We start from the raw sequence: 21,879 nt of genomic DNA, 5'->3' as shown, positions 1-21,879 counted from the left end.
AGGACAAGGGTGTAGAGAGAATGTTGGCCACCATGACACCTTGGCAGACCCATGCAGCTGTAGGATGGCTTCACTGTCAGTGAGTCACCACCACGGGAACCAGAGAAGCACTTGCCTTCACTTGGTTTCTTAGAAACCTGATTGAGTGCACGTATAAATCAGTACGCACATAAGAAGGAAGCTTTCCTCAAATCAGTGCAGAAAAAGCAGGGAATCTGAGATAGCCCTTGCCAAGCATGATAAGTGGTTCTGCTATAACCAATCAAGTCATTCATTGGAACTCCCATTGGACCAGTTTACGATTCTATTTCCTGTCTGCCACTAGAACTGTTTATTTTTATCTCCATACTCTTCTCCCACCTGGGCTGATTTATTTTTGCTTCTAGCTCATCATATTAGATAGAAATGTTTAAATATAGCCCTCAAAAACACATAATCACAACATGTAATCACTAGGTAGTACTTTAAAACATTCAAGTCATTTTTTAGAACATTAATTTAAAATAGCTATGAAGCTTATTGTGAAAGACGGCTTTATCTCCTCTATCAAAGGCTGAAGTGGATTGTGCTACCCTGCCTCTAAAAGCTTGCAAACCTCTTAAATCGCTTGGGATGAATAAAGTTTTGAAATGCATAAAGATACTAAATACATTGTCTGCCATTATAGTTAGCACTCTTGTTTTCTGTCATTATAATTTAGCTACTGCAGAAATGATTAATGGAGGCTTAACTGGCTGTTTACAGCCCTCCCCGTTTTCTCTTGGTAACATGTCTCACACCTGTCAGGAAGGAGGGTGGCTCCCTTTTAAAGTATTTGGATAACTTTAAACTGGCACAATTCATTCCTTGTGAGCCTTGGGCTTTCTTTGCTGATTCCCGCAAATTACTATCCACTCTAAAAGGTAACGCAATCTGCCAACGTTAAAAAGGGGAGTATGTTACTTTTTGTACACACTAGAGTCCTGATATTCTCTAGTGCAATCTGAAATTATGAATGTTTTTCCTTCCCAAACACTCAGTGGTATAAGGGATTAAGATACGAGCATGACCCAAAAGCCAAAGATAGCCAGAGCTGTCAAGTGTATGTCAAAACATTTCAGATCAGAACAAGGATGCATCAAAAACAAGTTCATTTCCTTCCTTCTCTTATGTAAGAACTGTCTGTGAATGTTGAGCTCATTGCAAAGCTGGGGAGATTTTGCCATGCAGTGTTTTCACAGTTTGAGGGGTTTTGCCAGATGCATTTTTAAATTTGAATGAAGTCTCCCTCTCATCCTATATAATAAAAGGCTAATATGCAAATCGACCAAATAGCCCACAACCGGTCGCTATGATGCGCACTGACCACCAGCGTGCAGACACTCAACGCAGGAGCTGCCCCTGGTGGTCTGTGTGCTCCCACAGGGGGAGTGCTGCTCAGCCACAAGCCGGGATCATGGCTGGCGATGTGCTGCTGTGGAGGCGGGAGAGGCTTCCACCACCACCGCTGGTCTCACCAGCTGTGAGCTCGGCTTCTGGCTGAGTGGCACTTCCCCTGTGGGAGCATAATGACCACCAAGGGGCAGCTCCTGCATTGAGTGTCTGCCCCCTGGTGGTCAGTGCACATCATAGCAACCAGTTGTGGGCTGTTAGGTCGATTTGCACATTAGCCTTTTATTATATAGGATTGCCCCTCTCCCCCCTTGGTGTTTAGCTGTAGTCATTTCAATGTGCTTGCCCATTTGCCTGTCATGTTTTATGGGGTGATGGTGAGAGACCTAAATCCCAATTGTTTTCATTTTGGGTGAATGTAAAGCGTTGTCAGCCTAGTGAGGTATGGCCCCTCTGGTGAGGTGAGTACAGCTGCAGACAGCTAGCCAACTGGAGAGCCAAGGTTAAGAAAAAGAAGATACAAATCAGTTTTAGTATCCAAAACAGCTCTTACTACACAAAGGGGACTGAGCAGAATATATAAACATGAAGCAGCACTGCTGTGCTACTCTTTCTGTGTGGAGCGAGGTGCCTAATTAAGACAGTGGGCCCCGATGGGGCTGAAAACAGGAAGTTAGGCAGGGAACATACACTTGGCTGCCATGTGAGTCCTTGTCTTTACTCTGAGTGTTCACGAAGTACTAAAGCTCACCCTTCCCTCAGGTTTCCACACGTGTTATTTTCATCTTCCTTGTTGAACCACCAGACCCCACAGGGCTGCTCACAGCCAATGGCTCCCGCTGCTCCTGAGAGGGTGGGCCACCCCCCCACCCCCGGTCATCAGTGTCTTTATAATTAGGGTGATGTCCACAATGATTAGGGACACTGCTTCTCTAAATGACTTACTTCCCAGGATGCTTGGAGAGTTCTAATCGCCCTCCCTCCAGTTTCTTATGATTTCCTCTCCATGGGCACAGCCCCAGGTTTCCTCCTAATGAAGAAAGGCACGGCAGTGCCAGCAATTAAGACAGCAGGAGACATGAAGAACAAAGAGCGGGTTGGTGTGGCAAGGGGCCGAATTGTTGACCGTTGGTTGTAGATGTAAAGACATGTGATCCTGGCGGGTAAGAAGTTGAACCTGGAGGAAAAATAGTTGTGCAGGCTCCTTTCCAGCTCAGACAGGTCCGGCTCTTCTGTCTGTTAGAGCAGAGGCCTGCAGACACTGACATATAGGCACGCTCACAAACACATCCACACACACATGCTGCATCACCACCTCCAGGCAGCCCACGGGCCTTGTTCCTGTACAATCGAAGAATTGTAAGATAGACACCAGGAGATTACTCATCCCCAACACTCCTGTGTCCAGTTCAGGGGTAGAGTTCCAATACTGTCACCTAATCTTCCACATTTAATTATTTTTGCAACTTGTCTTGTAGAAGAATTTTCCAAACATTTATGTTTTCATGATTATGAACTCATTTAAAGGTGAAAAACAGTTTGGGTTTTCCGTGAAGTTTTGACTGTTTTGACTGGCTTACAGAAATGGCAGATTTCTCAAAGACATTCTTTCCGCGGGAAATGCTAGCATGAGAATGGCTTTAAAGCAGCGGTTCTCAACCTGTGGGTCGCGACCCCTTTGGGGGTCGAACGATCCTTTCACAGGGGTCGCCTAAGACCATCGGAAAATACATATATAATTACATACTGTTTTTGTGATTAATCACTATGCTTTAATTATGTTCAATTTGTAACCTTGAAAATCCATCCTGCATATCAGATATTTACATTACGATTCATAGCAGTAGCAAAATTACAGTTATGAAGCAGCAACGAAAATAATTTTATGGTTGGGGGTCACCACAACATGAGGAACTGTATTAAAGGGTCGCGGCATTAGGAAGGTTGAGAACCACTGCTTTAAAGGCTAAGTATGTCTTTGGTGCTCTTAGATGAGTGAGTTTCCTTTAACTGTATTTGCCAGAGTCCCTGCGCTACCAAATTCCCTACTGCCATTTTCCTTGGCTTTTTAATGTTACAATGCAGTCCATGAGGTATCGCCTCAGTGTTCACTATTTATAACTGGCAAGCATTTGCTGCTTAACCCTGACCCTGCCATAGGCCATCATTAAGCCCCTCTCTTTTCAGATGCCAATGCACTTAAATCTTCCAAGCTCTGTCAATCCTTTGCACCTCTGCTAAATATGTCAGCAGTGATGACAGCAGCTTGCTTGTTGTGGTCATGGCCACTGCAACATATTTCAATTGGCCATTTGACAATATACATATATCATTGAAATTCTGAAACCCCAAGTAAGGTTGAGTTGCAGTATTGAGGTATTAGATTTCTGATCTACACAATTGTAATGTTTGTGTTGTTTTAAGACATGGCTGATATGAAAAAACAAAATAGAAATGTTCAAGATGCTAGTAAATATTTAATCAACATTGAATACATAAACCATATAGTAACCTCTTTCATGTGGGCAACTGTTTTTTGTACTGTAAAGTCATCATACTTAAGTTCTCAAAATGTAAAAAAATAATAATAATAATAAAAACTCTCAATTTTTTGTCTTTATTTAAAATACTATAATTTTTAAAAATTAAAAATAGTCATCTTATTCTATATAGAGCACTATTATGCTCTACATACATTTTTATATAAATTGGGCCAGGCCCCATTTAGCTAATACAAAAAAAAGTATTTATTAAAAAGTGATCAAATTCCACATATTTCTTCAAATAAATTATGATCCTCTAGCCAGGAAAAAGGAAAATAAAGCCAGGGTACTGACTTCAATTAACTCAGCCTATTGGGAGAGGTGATTGTAGAGCAGTGATGATGGTGAGTCAGTAGAAAGCAATCTTTGGAACCCTTGCTAAGAAAATATGTCTAAGAGAGACTTTCCAATTTTAACGGCAATTTCAGAGTTAAGGTAGGAAGCAGATGCATAACATTCCTCTTTGGTCTTTCTAAAATAATAGGCTTCCTCTTTGATGTGCAGAACTTTACCAAGCCTGCTGTTTCCTTAATTTATTCTCCTGACTCTCTCCTTCCATTTAAAACTAAACATGTGCTACCATTGGAGGGTTTCCTCTCTCCTCATCACCTCCTGCCAATACAATATGCAAAACATAGCTTTTACTATTTATTCATTTACCTATTTTTATTGAATTTATTGGGGTGGCATTGGTTAATAACATTATATAGGTTTCAAGTGTACAATTCTATAATACATCATCTGTGCATTGTATTGTATGCCCATCACCATAGTCATTTATCTCCCCTTTGCCTTTGCCATGTATCACCCCTTTACCCTTCCTATCTCCCTCAACCCCCTTCCCCTCTGGTAATCACCATATTGTTGTCTGTGTCTATGAGTTTTGTTGTTTTCTTTTGTTAAACCCCTTCACCTATTTTACTCAGCTCCCTCAAGTTTCCTCTCCTCTGACATATGTCAGTCTATTCTCTGTATCTATGAGTGTGTTTCAATTTTGTTTGTTTAATTTGTTCACTAGATTCCACACACAAGTGAAATCCCATGATATTTTTCTTTCTCTGGCGGGCTTATTTCATTTAGCTCAATACTTTCCACATCTATCCATGCTGTTGCAAAATATAAGATTTCCTTCTTTTTTATGGCTGACTGGTATTCTGTTGTGTAAATGTACCACAGTGTTTTTATCCTCTTGTCCACTGATGAACACTTGGGCTGCTTCCAATGATTGGCTATTGTGAATAGAGCTACAATGAACATAGGGGTGCATATATTTTTTCAAATCAGTGTTTCGGGTTTCTTTGGATATATTGCCAGGAGTGGAATTGATAAGTCATAGGCATTCCATTTTTAATTTTTTGAGGAAATTCCACAGTTTTCCATAGTGGCTGAACCAGTCTACCTCCCCACCAACTGTGCACCAGGGTTCCCTTTCTCCACCTTCCCATCAATACTCATTTGTTTATTTCTTGATGATAGCCATTCTAACAGGTGTGGGGTGATACTCATTGTGATTTTAATGTGCATTTCTCTGATAATTGGTGACATAGAGCATCTTTCATATGTTTATTGGCCATCTGTATGTCCTCTTTGATGAAATGTCTATGCAGTTCTTTTGCCCATTTTTTAATTGGATTGTTTGGGGGTTTTTTGGTATTGAGTTATACAAGTTCTTTATAAATTGTGGATAGTAATCCTTTATCAGATGCATCATTGATAGATATGTTCAATCATTTAGTGCGCTGTCTTTTCATTTGCTTATGATTTCCTTTGCTGTGAAAAATACTTTATAGTTTGATATAGTTCTGTTTATTTTTTCTTTTGTTTCCCTTGCCCAAGGATATATATCAGATAAAATATTGCTACGAGAAATGTCTGAGATTTTACTGCCTATGTTTTCTTCTAGAATTTTTATTGTATTGAGTCTTACGTTTAAGTCTTTAATCCATTTTGAGTTTATTCTTGAATATGGTGTAAGGTGTTCACTTAATTTTTCTGCATGTATCTGTAGTTTTTCCAACACCATTTATTGAATAGATTCTCTTTACCCCATTGTATGTTTTTGTCTCTTTTGCCAAATAGTAATTGACCACATAGGCCTGGATTTATTTTGAGCTCTCTAGTTTGTTCCATTGATCTATTTGTTTGTTTTTATCTCAGTACTATGCTGTTTTGATTACTGTGGCCTTGTAGTAGTTTGATATCAAGTAGTATAATTCTGCCAACTTTGTTCTTCTTTCTTAACATTGCAGTGGCTATTCAGGGTCTTTTGTAATTCCATATACATTTTTGGAATTTGTGCCCTAGTTCTGTGAAATATGCTATTGGTATTTTGATAGGAATTGCATCCTGGGATGCAAGGATGGTAGAATACCTGTATATCAATTAATATGATATACCGCATTAAAAAATGAAGGACAAATATCATATGATCATATCAATAGATGCAGAAAAAATTTTGACAAAATCCACTCATTCATGATAAAACTCAGCAAAGTGGGAATAGAGGGGACATATCTCAACAAAGATCATATATGACAAACCCACAGCTAACATCATAGTCAATGGGAAAAAATTAAAAGCATTTCCCTTAAGAGGAGGAACAAGAGGTATGTCTGTTTTCACCACACTTTTTTTAAAAAAATATATAGGTTTTTATTAATTTAAGAGAGAGAAATGAGAGGGAGAGATAGAAACATCAATTATAGGAAAGAATTATTGATTGGCTGCCTCCTACATGCTCCACACTGGGGCTGGAACCCTCAACCTAAGCATGTGCCCTCACCTGGTTCATAGATCGAAACTCAGCCATTGAGCCATGCCAGCCAGGCCTGCTTTCACCACTCTTATTCAACATAGTACTGGAAGCCCTGGCCACATTAGTCAGACAGGAAGAAGAAATAAAAGGCATCCACATTGGAAAGGAATAAGTAAAACTGTCATTATTTGCAGATGGCATAATACTGTATGTAGAGAACCTTTAAAATTCCACCAAAAAACAGCTAGAACTGACAAGTGAATTTAATAAAGTATCAGAATACAAAATAAATATTCAGAGATTGGTTGTATTTTTATACACCAATAATGAACTATCAGAAAGGGAAACTAAGAAAACAGTCCCATTTGCAATTACATTTAAAAAATACCAAGGAATAACTTGAACCAAGGAGGGGGAACATTTTTCTGTGTGTTGATATTGTGCTTCCAGGCGTATCTCTGTTTGGCTCAAATACATTTTTATAGAAATTCTCAAAAAATTTTAACTAAGGCTATGAAGACCTGTACTCAGAAAATTAAAAGACACTGAAGAAAGAATTGAAGAAGATACAAATAAATGGAAACATATACCGTGCTCATGGATAGGAAGAATTTACATTGTTAAAATGTCCGTATTACCCAAAGCAAACTATAGATTCAAAACATTGCTTTTGGCATCTTAAACTCAGAAGCAGCGAAAGAAGACAATTGGCCCTGATAGCTATTTCCTATTTAAATGACTAAAACTCTGTGAATTATTCATTCTGCACACCTCTGTATCATACCTGATCTCACCAGGACAGTAATATCACAAAGAAAAAGAAAAAACCCTTGTTCTCAAGTAGTTCACTGTTCAGAAGCAAGAAAGGTAAACAAGGACGTGTCCTTTAGTGGCAGCATAATGTAGGAGGAAATCTATTCTTACCTGGGTTCAGGGAAGGTCCAAAGAAGTGTTAATATTAGAACTGATTTGGAAGGTTGAATATAAGTCCCCTATATGGGAGAGAAAGGGCCAAAGAAAGGGGGAATTTTGTTGGCCATTGTGCAATTTATCAATGTATCAGTGTAATTAACAAACAAATAAAAATATTAGTAATGATATTATATATTGACATGCCAATACTGTCATGTAACCTAAGCACCATGTATTAATCCAATGTAAGCATTTTCAAAAATCATTTATCAGCTTATTAAATATCAGTGTCCTGTTCAAAGCCTATTGAATAAATATAAAAAAATGAGCAAATATAAATAAACTGAATACAAGTTACATTTTGATATTAAGAGAAGAAGTAAAAATATCAAGTTTTTCACTTATGTTTAGAGAGGAGAGATAAATGCTTGAAAATTTATTGGGGTAGAGAAGAATCCAGAGTGTTATAAAAAGATAGGAAACATATGCAACCGAATGAAATACAATCAGAGTGAAGGAAAGCATAAAAGGAAACCTAAATAGAAAATGCAATGAAAAAGAGAATAATGTAACATTTTCCTATCATTTTTCTTTATCTTAATAGAATTAAATCTCTCTGGTAACTAAAATGCTAAGGTAGAAAGTGTTTGTACATAGAAACAAAACGCTTAGAAATATTGCAAAAAAAAAAAAAATCAGTAGGTGTTACCAGCTCTTTCATGGTGATTTTTCATTATTTTCTTCTGTGCCTAAGGGTTGAAAGTAAAAAGTTAATTAAAAAGGACCAATTCCTTCTACAATTATGCTGTTTCCATGAAAGATGCTGGAGGGAAAAAAGTCTTTGTTACTAAGGGCAACATTTGAGATCAAGCAGCACATCTGTGCCTATGTGATAGTGACCAACCCATTGTTCTATGTCCCCAAATATGTCAGTAATTGGTTCTGGGCCTTATGTGGATTCAGGATTCTAAACAGGCAAGAAATTCTTTCTCTTTCCCTAAATCTTTTGTGCAATTGAAAGAAAGTGAAATAGTAAGGGTTTATCTGAAACAGGTACAACTTCATCTGAGGGCCAGTGGTGCTCAGTGGTCCTGAGGAGGTGTGAGTTCTCATGCTAGAACAGGTCATGGGAGGTAAAGGCTGATACATGCATAAGACTTTTTCTTCAATATCAGTTTAGTGAAACTACCCTTTTCCCATTCTATGTTAGATTTTTTTTTTAATGCAAAGGCAATTTGACACTCCAGTAGTCACAACTTGGCCCACTAGACAAATAAAGATTCCATAGATTTTATTTTATTTTTCAATATATTTTATTGATTTTTTACAGAGAGGAAGGGAGAGGGATAGAGAGTTAGAAACATCGATCAGCTGCCTCCTGCACACCACCTACTGGACATGTGCCCGCAACGAAGGTACATGCCCTTTGACTGGAATTGAACCTGGGACCCTTCAGTCCGCAGGCCGAGGTTCTATCCACTGAGCCAAACCGGTTAGGGCTCCATAGATTTTATTTATAAGATAAATCAAATTGTACCTGATGATGCCATAGTATAAACTGCTTTGACAATAATTCCAGTTCACAGAGCTATAGACATTAGCTGATCTAGGGGCACAAATATATGCCAGATTAAAATGGGTGTTTTCCTTTTTTTCTGTCTCTCTGAAAAACAGATAATTGAATGAGAATTCTTTCCTTACATGAAGTATATGATAGTGTGTGTGTTGGTAGGGGGCAGGGGATTATAGTGGTGGGAAAAGGAATGCTGTACAGATCCAGAACTAAAGCAACCCTTCCACTTAATCCTTCCCCTATTCCAGTCCCAATCTCACACTCTGCACACTGGCCATCATGATATTTATTAATGCTGTTCACAAATATTAATTCTCATTCACTTGGGGAATATGCATCCCCTAATTTTAGCCAATGAAATGAGTGGAAGGATTTGACAGGGTAACACCTTCCAGAGCTTTCATTACCTCTAGCACAGCAACCAGAAATATGGCTGCTTCATTAGACCTGGCCCCTGAGTGATTATGGTGAGCAGGTTCTTCTTGACAACCTGTGAAAGAAAAGAAATGTAATTCAGAAATCGGTCTTTGTGGTTTTCAGCACCAAGATTTTAAGGTTGTTTGATATCATAGCATGCACAACCTATCATATCATGCACAACCAATACAACTGGCCCCTGCCAGTCTGTAACAGTACCTTTCATATATTTAGAGAGATCTTCATCAACCTATCTCTCAGAAAGAAGAATATAGATAAACATTATTCCCCTATTAACCTATGATTTTATAAGTTGTTTAAGATAAATACTTAATTCTTGTTTCCTAGGATATGCACAAATTGTGAAAATGCTAAGCTTCAGTAAATAATATTTAATTATCCTATACTAGAGGCCCAGTGCATGAAGTTTGTGCAGGGGGGCGGGGGGGATTCCTCAGCCTGGCATGCACCCTCTTCAATCTGGGACATCCCTCTCACAATCCGGGACTGCTGGCTCCTAACTGCTTGCCTGCCTACTGGCTTGATCACCGCCTAATGGCCTGATGGCCCCCAACTGCCCTCCCCTGCTGGCCTGATGGCCCCCAACTGCTCTCCCCTGCCAGTCTGATGGCCCCCAACTGCTCTCCCCTGCCAGTCTGATGGCCCCCAACGCCTTCCCCTCCTGGCCTCATGGCCCCCAAATGCCCTCCCCTGCCAGTCTCATGGCCCCTTCCGCCTCTGTCTCGGCCCCCACCATTGTGGCTTTGTCTGGAAGAAAGTCAGACAGTCGGAAGATGTCCATTCTAATTAGCATATTACCCTTTTATTAGTATAGATAATAAAGAGCTAATATGGTAATTAGACCAGATGGTGGGACAACCTTCTGGAATGACCTTCCAGAGCAACCAGTGGGCGGGGCTGCAGGGCAGCTGGGGCCGAGAGGCAGCCAGGCTGCGAGGGCTGAGCCCCTTGCACGAATTTTGTGCATGGGGCCCCTAGTTAACTTATAAAACACTCACTATGTGCCAGGCACTATTCTTAGCAAATTATTAGTATTAGCTCACTTCATCCTCATATTTTATGAATGGGGAAATTTGGGTACCCAAGGTTTCCCAACCAGAAAAATTTTCTGTTGGTACTATTCACTCTCTCTTTTCTACCAAAACCATATCCTCAACACACAAATTTGTTTTCTTCTTCTTAATGAATAACACTGTTTTTTCACATAAACAAATGAGAATTTTTATACTTAACAGAAGTATAAAGCGATAGTCATTTTAGTGGCTATTGATTTTCAGAACTTCTCCTTACAATATGGTCTACTTTTTAAAAAATATCTTTCTAATGATTTTAGAGAGAGAGGGAGGGAGAGGGATGGAAATATCGATGAAAGAGAAACATCAACATCCATTGGTTGCCTCCTGCACACCCCACACTGGGGATGGAGCACACAACCAGAGCATGTGCCCTGACCGGGAATTGAACCAGTGACTTCCTGGTGCATAGGTGGATGCTCAACCACTGAGCCACTCCAGCTGGGCAATATATTCTACTTTTGATTTATTAAACAGTATAGTTTTCCATGAGTCTGGCCTCCATATTTGATATCCTACTGAGAGGAAGAAATTCAGAAGTTGGGAGTGCTCAGATAGTGATGCAATCTCTAGTCCTAGTATTCTAAAATTCCGATTGTGTCTTTGTTTGGATAAGACTTACATTTTCTGAAAAATTGAGATTTTCTGAAAATAAGACAAGTAAAATTAAGATCTAAATATAAAAGAACAAAAAGAATAAATAACAAGAACAGCCTTATGTCTATTATGCATATTGTATTTATAAGTATAAACCTTCCTCAAAGGATAACTTAAGGCCCAGATGACTTTACTAGAAAATTCTACCAGATATTTAGAGAAGAAATTATACCAATTCTATAAAGTTTTTCCAGAATATTGAAGATATGGGAATGCATCCAAATTTATCCTTTAGGCCAGCATTATACATTACCAAAATGAGCAAAACAGGAAAATAAAACTATAGAAGTTGCCCCTCATGAACATAGATAACAAAGTCCTCATCAAAATATTAGCAAAGTAAATCTAGATAAATATTAAAAGATTGTACCTCTTGAAAAAAAGGAAGTTTATCCCAAGAGGATAAGACTGGTTCAACATTCAAAAATCAATGTACATCACAATATTAAAAGACTAAATTATATATTAATAGACAAAGAAAAACATTTGACAAAATTAAATATTAATTCCTAATTGAAACAAACAAAATAAAACAAAACCCTCAGCTAACTAGGACAAGAAATGTATTTCCTCAACTTGAAAAAGAAAATCTATTAAAAAGGTAACTTCATATTTATTAGTAGAAGATTAAAAATTTCCTTCTTAAGACAGTAAAAAGACTAGGAAATACAGTCTTATTACTGCTATTAGATATTGTAGAGAATGTTCTAACCAGTGCAAACAAAGAAGAAATATAAAGAAATAAAGACAAATAAAGGAAGAACTCTGACTGTTTTGATTCACTGATAGGATGACTGACCATCTAGGTAGGAAATCATAGGTAAACTGTACCAAAACGCTACTAGGATTAGTATATGAATTTAGCAAGATTTTCAGAGTGCAAGATCACTATTACAAACCAATTATATTTATGCACAATATGAAATTAAAATTTTGAAAATACCATTTAAATTAGCATAAAATTTAAATTACTTAAGAATAAATCTGACAAAATATTTGAATGAGTTAGACACTGCAAAATGCAAAACACTGCTGAGAATAATTTTAAAACTGAATAAATGGAGATATATTTCTTGTTCATTGGTCAGATGGCCCAACACTGTTCTCAGTTTTCCACAGTTTGAACTATATTTTCAATGCAATCCTTTTGGAAAAGAAAAAAGATTTATTTTATAAAATAAAGTTGATTCTAAATTCATACCCAACAAGATGAAAAGTACCCAATGAACAACAATAACAAACTCTTGAAAAAGAAGGAAAGATTATAAATCTATAGCAATCAGAAGAGTGTGGTGTTGTAAACCAATGAAACATGACAGAGAGTCCAAAAGCAGATCCCCACTGTATATGAACAACTAAATTTTGGCAAAAAGTGCAATCAGTATATGCTGAGGGGCATATCTTCAACACTCAACCAGGTATTTATTAACTCTGTGTTTATTTTCACTAACTGCCTCATAGATCCACAAGCTCAGCCACAGAGGCTATAGCTCAGGGTCTTCCTATGATTTTCTGAGAGAGAAATCTATTAAAAAGGTAACTTCATATTTATTAGAAGAAGATTAAAACTTTCCCTGGAGCATGTGCTCTACACATCTATGTGGCCTTCTAGATTTCAAATAACATTGCAGAGCTTTCCAAAGTCTTATGCACATCTATCTCCAACTTTTCCTCTTAAGATTTTGTCTATACTATTGTTTGCCCAACTCTTACCTACTACCTCGAGAAACCATGAAGTTGTCCTAACTGGTTTGGCTCAGCGGATAGAGCATCGGCCTGTGGACTCAAGGGTCCCAGGTTCGATTTCGGTCAAGGGCATGTACCTTGGTTGCAGGCACATCCCCAGTGGGGAGTGTGCAGGAGGCAGCTGATTGGTGTTTCTCTCTCATCGATGTTTCTAACTCTCTATCCCTCTCCCTTCCTCTCTGTAAAAAAATCAATAAAATATATTTTTTTAAAAAAAGAAAGAAACCATGAAGTTAAACAATTGCCTTTAATTTTTCATGACAAATGCCCTCCCCAACAAATCCCTCAGGGAAATTGTTTTCACCCTGGGTGAGCTCCAAGTCAAGTCAATATAGGGAATGACCAGACAAGTCAAATAAATAAGGGCAGTTCTTTGAGAATGACTATTAGAAAAGGATCTAGCCCTCTTCAGTTCCCTGCGGTGGCTGACCTGTTGGTTTTCACTTGCAGATGCTGGAAAAGCAGGGGGTAGGATTAGACAAAGCTAAAATGCCACAAAATAGGCAGTTCTTAGCAAGAAAAATACAGCTATTTTTCCTGAGTAAATGTTCCTCTGGTTACTACAAGCCTTTGGCTAATTTCTAGAGCTTTGAAATAGTGAATTTTGGCCTTTTTTTTTTTTTTGCCAATTTTCTCATTTCTTCTATGGAGTAGAGAATGTTCAGAGGTCTTCTTTGGACCCTACATTTTCTCCCAATATTTCATTGCCTTCCTTGTCCTCCTCACCTCATTTGCATTACACTTCCTCAGCATCTCTATTTTGTCTTCAAGTTATAGTTGATCATTTCAGCCAGTTATATCCAGCCAGATTATATTGATTCCCACATTTGTTTATCTGCCTTTACAGCCTGTGCATTCCAGAGAATGGCTATGAGAAACAACTAAAACTTAGATTTTAGTGTCAGCATATAGATATAATTGCGGACTTCAATAGGTCCTCAGTGCAGCCAGAAAATGTTTACTTTTCTCTGATTGCATCGTCTCCTAATCATCTCGATTAGATGTTTTGCTATATTTTTGTCACTGTCCTTAATTTTTACAGTCACTATCCTGTACAGTTGAGCACTTTTCTTTTTTTTCTTTCAGAGAAAATAGAAAGCATCTTATGGGAATTTTTACTAAATTTCTGGAGTTCAATACTCTCAAGCCATATCTTTACTAATACAAATTCCATATTGCTTGTTTCCATTCATAAACTACAACTCCTCCCTTTGCCAATCCAAAACTAAATCCTCCTCATGGGCTTTAAAACTCAGGGTCTTCTGTCAAATAGTAGAGAGGATAAGGACACGAAAATGAGTGTGATAAACTGATTAGGAACAAGTCCTTTCGTTTAAGAGAATGGGTATAAGAATTATTCTGGCTGATCTCCAAATCTGCATATATTTGTCTGAATATGATAATATAGTACCAGGTGGAGGGGATTCTTCAGCAGTTATGTGAACAGTCCACTTTTGTTATTGGCTTTGGGGGAATGGTTAGATAATATGTAAATTAGTGTGCTCTCACTCAAATCATCTTCTTTATCCTCTCTCAAAAATTTCCCTTTTTTCTATTTAAATTTTTTATTGATTGATTTGAAAGAAGAGAGAGAGAGAGAGAGAGAGAGAGAGAGAGAGAGAGAGAGAGAGAGAGAGACATCAATTTGTTGTTCCACTTACTCATGCATCCATTACCTGATTCTTGTATGTGCCCTGACTGGGGATCCAACCTGCAACCTTGGTGCATCAAGACAATGCTCCAACCAAAAAACATTTACTTTTTTCTCCAAAACCTTCTAGTGACCCTCAGTACCCATTAAGCCAATTTCAAACTATTTTTGGGGGGGTTTAAGTTATGCAGCTCTTAGTACCTAATATATTTTCCCAATCATGTATATTTTTCTCATTTGATTGTCTTTTTGATCCTGTGAAAAGAATTTCTTGGTCAATTTCATTTATTTTTAATATTAGATTTATCTCTCTATGAGACTGAGTCCTTACAATGTACCTTGTTGATACTATTGACTTGGGAATGTATAGTAAGTGAGGAGTCTAAAGCTTCTGAATTAATCCAATTGTTTATCTACAAAAACACCTGCAGCCAGAAAGTAAGATAACAAATTCACTGAAGAAATCAAATCAAATAAAAATCTCATTTTATTTTGATGATTTTCTATTGTAGGTATCTACCTCAGCACATCAATAAGATAATTAAGATAATTTTGTGTAGTAAAACAAAGGAGCTCATTATAAGGATATAAAAACCAATGACATAAAAAGCTGCACTAATGCTCAGCAGACTAAAACCAAGTAATCTAGTATAATGAAATGATTAGGTTGGAATCTTAATAGACTGTAATTGTTATGAACATAAATTATAGCTAAAATAATTTCCCATCTACAAGGTAGTTATTGAAAACAGTTTTAAAATACACAGGCCTAAACACTAAAGGTAGAATAATCTTTTCTTTCTTTTAGAGTATTAAATAAGAGCAAATGAAATATATATTACTAAACTTCTTTTTATTTTAATTGTTTTGTCATCACAAACTCAAAGAAAAATCATTTCAGATTCCTTTGGTGAAAGAGCTGGAAAGAAAGTTACTTTGTAAACATCTTTATTGTTTATTATCTAAAATAGATTGTTCTATATGATAGCTAAAATAGCTCAATTTACAAAAATAAATTATCTGTTAGAACATTAGCAAATGTTAAGTAGACCAATTAAAAAAAAAATGCATGTGGATGGGGATAAGCCAGCCAGGCAAACAGCATATACTGGAGGAAATTGTCTAGCCTAGGGCAGGAACTAAACTGGGGGGAAAGGAGAGTTTACAAAATACAACTGTTCCTCAAAGAGAGTTGGTCATTCTCTGAAAAAATATTTCTATTCAAAAAAGCAACTGAAACTCAATAGATAAGCATTAGCTTTCTGGTTTCTCTTTTCTATCATTATACTTGTAGTTTTGTAGTATTTGGAATATGCAAGAGTTACTGGCAGAAGTAGCTTAAGAGCCAAGTATAGATTCTGGTGTCAGCAAAACTTGGCTTCATATCTCAACAGTGTCACTTATTAACAGTGTAGCGGAGCCCACTTCTGGCTGCCTGCCACAATGAAATCCAAACTCATGAAACAGGTGCTGATGGGAAGGCAAGTGGTTTATTCAAGTGCTGGCCCCCTGCAAAGATGGGGGATTCCCCTCCCAAAGCCCATCTTAACATCTCAGTGCAGGCAGAGGTTTTTATAAAGTGGGAGAGAGAAAGCAGAACAAAGAGATCAGGTGGAGGGGCTGTGGACATGCAGGCAGTGTCCTTGCTGGTCCAGTACTGATTGTCACTGCCAGAGTCCCTGAGTTGTCCATCTGTTTTTGTCAGCTGAATTCCTGTGTTTGGCAGTAGGCAGTAGCCAGGGCCTTGAGGTCAGGCAGCTCCTATTCACACAGGAACTGAAACTGCTGAACTGTAAAGTAAAAAGTTTTAACATGCAACTTCTAGTTTCAAGAGAAAAATCAGGTTAGAGTAAAAGCCGGGTTTAACATGTACTAAGATTAATATGGGTAGTTTTATATAAAAATAGCATATTCATTCCCTGTTACCAACAGTGTCATCTTGGGCAGGTCATTTACTTTTTCTGTTCTATAATCGATAATCCAGTTATAACAATAATTCTTAGCTCATGGGATTATTCTGGGAATTTAAGTGAAATAATGCATGCAAGGTATATAGTATATTGTAACTAACTTTTACACAAATATTAGCTGTTTTTTATTACATATAAATATAGAAGGACAAATAAATTACCAATATTGAAGAAGTACTCAATACTCCTAACAAGTACAATGTATTAAGACTCCAACTTAATTATTTCATCACACTGGGTTACTTGACTTTTTAGTCTATTGAGCCTTTTTTCACTATTTATTTATTATTTTATGTGTCACTGAAACTATATCAACAATCACAATGAAAGAGAGACAGAAGGAGGAGTAGGGTGGAAGTTAAACTTGGGCATAATCAGGCTGGTGAAGGGACAAGATTTTGGTTATGAAGAATCTAAGAGGTCATACTAAAATCTGTTTTATGGAAAGCCATAGAAAGGATTAAATTCAACACAAACCTCAAGCCAATTTTGGTAGAGCCAGGTTTTGAAACCAGTTTTGTCTAATTCTTCTCTATATCTCAGACAAGGTTGTTTAAAGGGGTTGAACAATATGATTGGAAAACTTTACAAATGAGCTAACTTATCTAACTTTACATAGATAGGCTTGCTATATTAAGTTTACCTGGTGGTATCATATCTATATTGGACAGTATGTTTTCTGAGAAGTAAAACAGGTCCTTAAAATTTAAATGTGTAAGACACAGATTATGTGTGTAAATTATAGATACTATTAAAGGTTAATTCATTTATGTAACTGCTCTTCACCTAGGACAGTGATGGCGAACCTATGACACGCGTGTCAGAGGTGACACACGAACTCATTTTTTTTGGTTGATTTTTCTTTGTTAAATGGCATTTAAATATATGAAATAAATATCAAAAAATATAAGTCTTTGTTTTACTATGGTTGCAAATATCAAAAAATTTCTATATGTGACACGGCACCAGAGTTAAGTTAGGGTTTTTCAAAATGCTGACACGCCGAGCTCAAAAGGTTCGCCATCACTGACCTAGGAGGTATATATTTATACAATTTTCCATGTAAAAAAATGTCCAATCCTGTAGATAATTTGTAGGAGTTTATTTGAGCCAAACTGATGATAATTGCTGGGACTTAAAATCTCAATAGATTGAGTCTGAGTCTGGATTACATTGGTTGGCATAGGATAGTTAATAATTAACATTTACAACACAGAGAGATGGTATTTGGGCAACAAGATAAAAATGAGGGGTTCCATGCTATAGTAGAGATTGTGCCCTGAGGGGCCTGGGAAAGGAAACTACTCAGACATCTCAAGGGTATGTTATCATAGATGCAAAAAGATAACAGACAGGCTCAGTTAAAGTCTGATAAATACAAACATGATGTTCCTAGTGACAAGAACTTTGAGAATAGTTGGGAAGGTTGACAATAAGTAAGTAAATAAGTAAACAAAGTCAAGCAGTAAGAGTGCTGTGAAAAACAACAACAACAACAAAAAAGAAATAAAGAGCAACCAGGGTGCAGATGTGGCTGTAATGATTAGGGAAGTATCTGAAGAGGGGACATGTGAACAGGAATGAAAAGGTACAGGCTATGTGGATATCTGAAAGAAGCGCATTCTAGTTAGAGGCAACAGTAATTCAGTGCCCTGAGGTTGGAGGGTGTTTGTCATGTTTATAAAAACAAGGAGGAGTGAGGCTGGAAACTAGCAAGCAAAGGCTACAGTGTTAGAAATTGACGTTGTCAAGGAAACCAGAGATCAGATAATAAAAGATATTTCTTCCCAGAATATGAGCCTTTTGTCTGTAAAATGCATTGCAAATTATTTTTCTAGTTTGTCTTTTGCCTTTGACTTTGTTTTTGGACAAAATTTTGCTACACAGAAGTATTCAGTGTTTACCTAGTCGGGCTTAGCATTTTACTGTTTGTTTATGGCTTCAGGGATTTCATTCCAAGAATATTAAACATTCCTTTCTTTTTCTGTTACCGCTTTCATGGTTCCACTATTTTATATTTAAATTTCTGCATCACCTGGGATATATTTTGGCATACAGAGTGAGATAAAGATGCATTTATGTTTTATCACATGGCTAACCAGTTGTCCCAAGAATATATACATATGTATACCATACATACATGTTTTCCTCTTGGTAAAACCAATTTTGCCACTAATTGAAAAGCCAACTTTATCATATACTGAACTCCTTTTAAAAAATGCCACTGGATTCCATATTCAGTTCAATTAAGTCTTTTAATGCAATAAGATCAAATTTTTGAGCTACTGCAACATTTTATTATCTGTTAACCTATGACTGAACTAGTCACCCCTCATTATTCTTTTTCAGAGTTTTTCTATTTTCACATATTATTTTTAAATGATCTTTACAATTACCTTGTTTAGTTTTAAAATGTTTTGCATTTTCTAGTGGTTAGACATTTAACTGTATGCTATTTTAAGAAGAGGTTAAAGTTTTCATTATTAAATATACCATGTTTTGGCATTCAAATTTGTGAATTTAATTTTTATTCTCATTGCTAATTCATTTATTTTGCTTTCCTTAGTCTCACATTGTCATATTTTGTCTACTTCTTTGAATTTAATAATAATATTTTTATTTGCTAATTTAGACATTAAGGCTATGAATGAATTTGAAGGTATAGAAAGGGTGATTTAACTAAACATGCTTTTCTGAACCTTATCTATCAAGCAAATTCTGCCTCATATATTCAGGAGTGCATTGTTCCACCGAGGCCTAGGTTCTGATTCTCCCCCTTAATTCCTTCTGAGATTCAGACACTTCAACTTACACATTATTTTTCTTATTGTTTTAGGAGTTGTGAAAATAATTTACTTTCTTTCACAATTTTATTCAAGGCAGATCACTATCAGTAGAGCCTTTTTCATTGTTGTTAAGAAGAACACAGCATCAAATTATGTAATCGCCATCATTACCAATGTATGTTGTTAGATATATACTGTTTGCTCAATCAAGTCCAAAACATTTAACTTTACTCTATGTAAAAATGCAAATTGAGAAATTTCTTAGAACTTTAATGAGCAGAATCCATGATATAATCCCTGTTACATTTTGATTTTGGGTATCCACAAATGTGACTTTTCAAAAACTTTTTATCCTGAAAAATTACAGGTTCACTGAAATTGCATAAATAGAACCTTTTATTCAGTTTACTCTACTGGTTACACTTTATATAAAAACTAGAGGCCCAGTGCAATACGTGCACCAGTGGGGTCCCTTGGCCTGGCCTGCAGGGATTGGGCCAAAACCGGCTCTCTGACATCTCCCGAGGGGACCTGGATTGCAAGAGGGCAGTTCTCAGGTGATGCATCCTGGAATCAGGCTCCCTCCTCTCTGGTTCTGGGTGCATCACCTGAGAACCTCAGCTGCCAAGTCACTGCAGCTTGGCAGCTCCTACGTTGGGCATCTGCCCCCTGGTGGTCAGTGCACATCATAGCTATCGGTTGGACCATCTGCCCCTTGGTGGTCATTGCACGTCATAGCTACCAGTCGGATGGTTGAACGGTTGGACGGTCGCTAGGCTTTTATATATATAGATATATTATTGTCATGTATTGCATAACTGTTTTGGTTAATGATAAATCACATATACCATGGTGGTCCTATAAGATTATGATGGAGCTAAAAAATGTCTATCACCTAGTGACATCGTTGCTGTCAGAAATGTGATCCACATGTAAATAAGCCTACTGAGCTGCCACTTGTATAAAAGTATAGCAATACAACTATGTACAGTGCATAATACTTGATAACGATAATAAAAACTGCTACTAATTCATGTATTTTTACTGTACTTTTCTATATTTAGATACACAGGTACTTACAGTTATGCTACAGTTAACTACATTATTCACTGTAGTAAAATGCTGTATAGATTTGTAGTCCAGGAGTAATAGGCTATATCATATAAACTAGATATACAGTAGGTTATACAATCTCAGTTTGTGTAAATGCACACTGTAATAGTCATACAATAAAGTCACCTAACACCGTACTCCTGAGATTGTAATCCTGTTGTTAATTGATGCATGCCTATATTTAACTAGGAAATTTAATAAAAATAGCAGTAACACAGGCATACCTCAGAGATATTACAGATTTAGTTCTAGACCACTACAATAAAATGAAAATCATAATAAAGTGAGGTGCATGAATTTCTTTTATTTCCCAATGCATATAAAAGTTATGTTTACACTAAACTTTAGTCTATTAATTGCCTATAGCATTATGTCTAAAAAAACCAATGCATGTACCTGAACTAAATAGACTTTATTGCTCAAAAATGCTATCATCTGAGCCTTCAGGAAGTCACAATCCTTTGAGCTGATGGAGGGTTTTGCTTCCGTGTTGATGTTTGCTGATTGATTAGGTTGGTGGTTGCTGAAGGTTGGGGTGGCTGTGACAATTTCTTAAAATAAGACAACAGTGTGAAAAGAGTGGAGAAGGCGCTCGGTGGGCTAGAGAGGCTCTCGGCCTCTCTGCTCCGCCAGCAGCGCTTCTTGCTCCAACAGAAGGTTCTGGAAGCTTGGGAGCAGCGAGCTGGCTTCAAGGACCTACCGATCTGTTTGTGGTATCATTAGAAAACGGATTGATCCAAAGACAGATGGCTGAAAGTGCTGAAAAAGAAAATATAAAGTGGACAACCACCATTGTTATTAGTTCATCTCTTAAGAGATGTGAAATTGCAACTGCCCCGGAAAACCGAAGTCACAAGGTTCGGTGTTCAGCTTCAGTGGAAAATGGATCAATTATATTTTCTCGTACTGGGTTGCATTTTTATTGATGGATGCTAAAGAATGCTTTATGTCAGCTGAAGAAATATTTCTAGCCAAAATTGAGAAGTTTATTAACATTCACCAAAACAGTTTTTTGATTCTGTCTGCTGTCTGCCCTCCATGGACTCGAGGAATGGAAACTGATGTTCAGGATTCAGCAGAGATTCCTGGGTAGTAACTTATGGATACTATCAGTACACAACACAGTAATGCTATTGATCTTATGTGCACTATAGCTAAGATCACTTCCAAACCATACATAGATAGCATCTGCTACAGAATGATAACAACTAAAGCTTACATCATTGAGCAGAGTCCTGTTTGGAAAACACATCAACAGATAAATCTCAGTGACTCATTTAACCTAAATTAG

At 37.2% G+C, this 21,879-nt stretch overlaps 1 pseudogene; it reads left to right on the top strand.

Moving 5' to 3' along the window:
* Nucleotides 1–21,169: 21,169 nt before the first annotated feature.
* LOC132212743 (protein SPO16 homolog) lies at nt 21,170–21,879 on the top strand (annotated as a pseudogene).

The sequence above is a fragment of the Myotis daubentonii genome, chromosome 11 (genome assembly GCF_963259705.1).
Source record: "Myotis daubentonii chromosome 11, mMyoDau2.1, whole genome shotgun sequence".
Classification (NCBI taxonomy): Eukaryota; Metazoa; Chordata; class Mammalia; order Chiroptera; family Vespertilionidae; genus Myotis; species Myotis daubentonii.
This window is presented reverse-complemented; position numbering and strand designations above follow the sequence as displayed.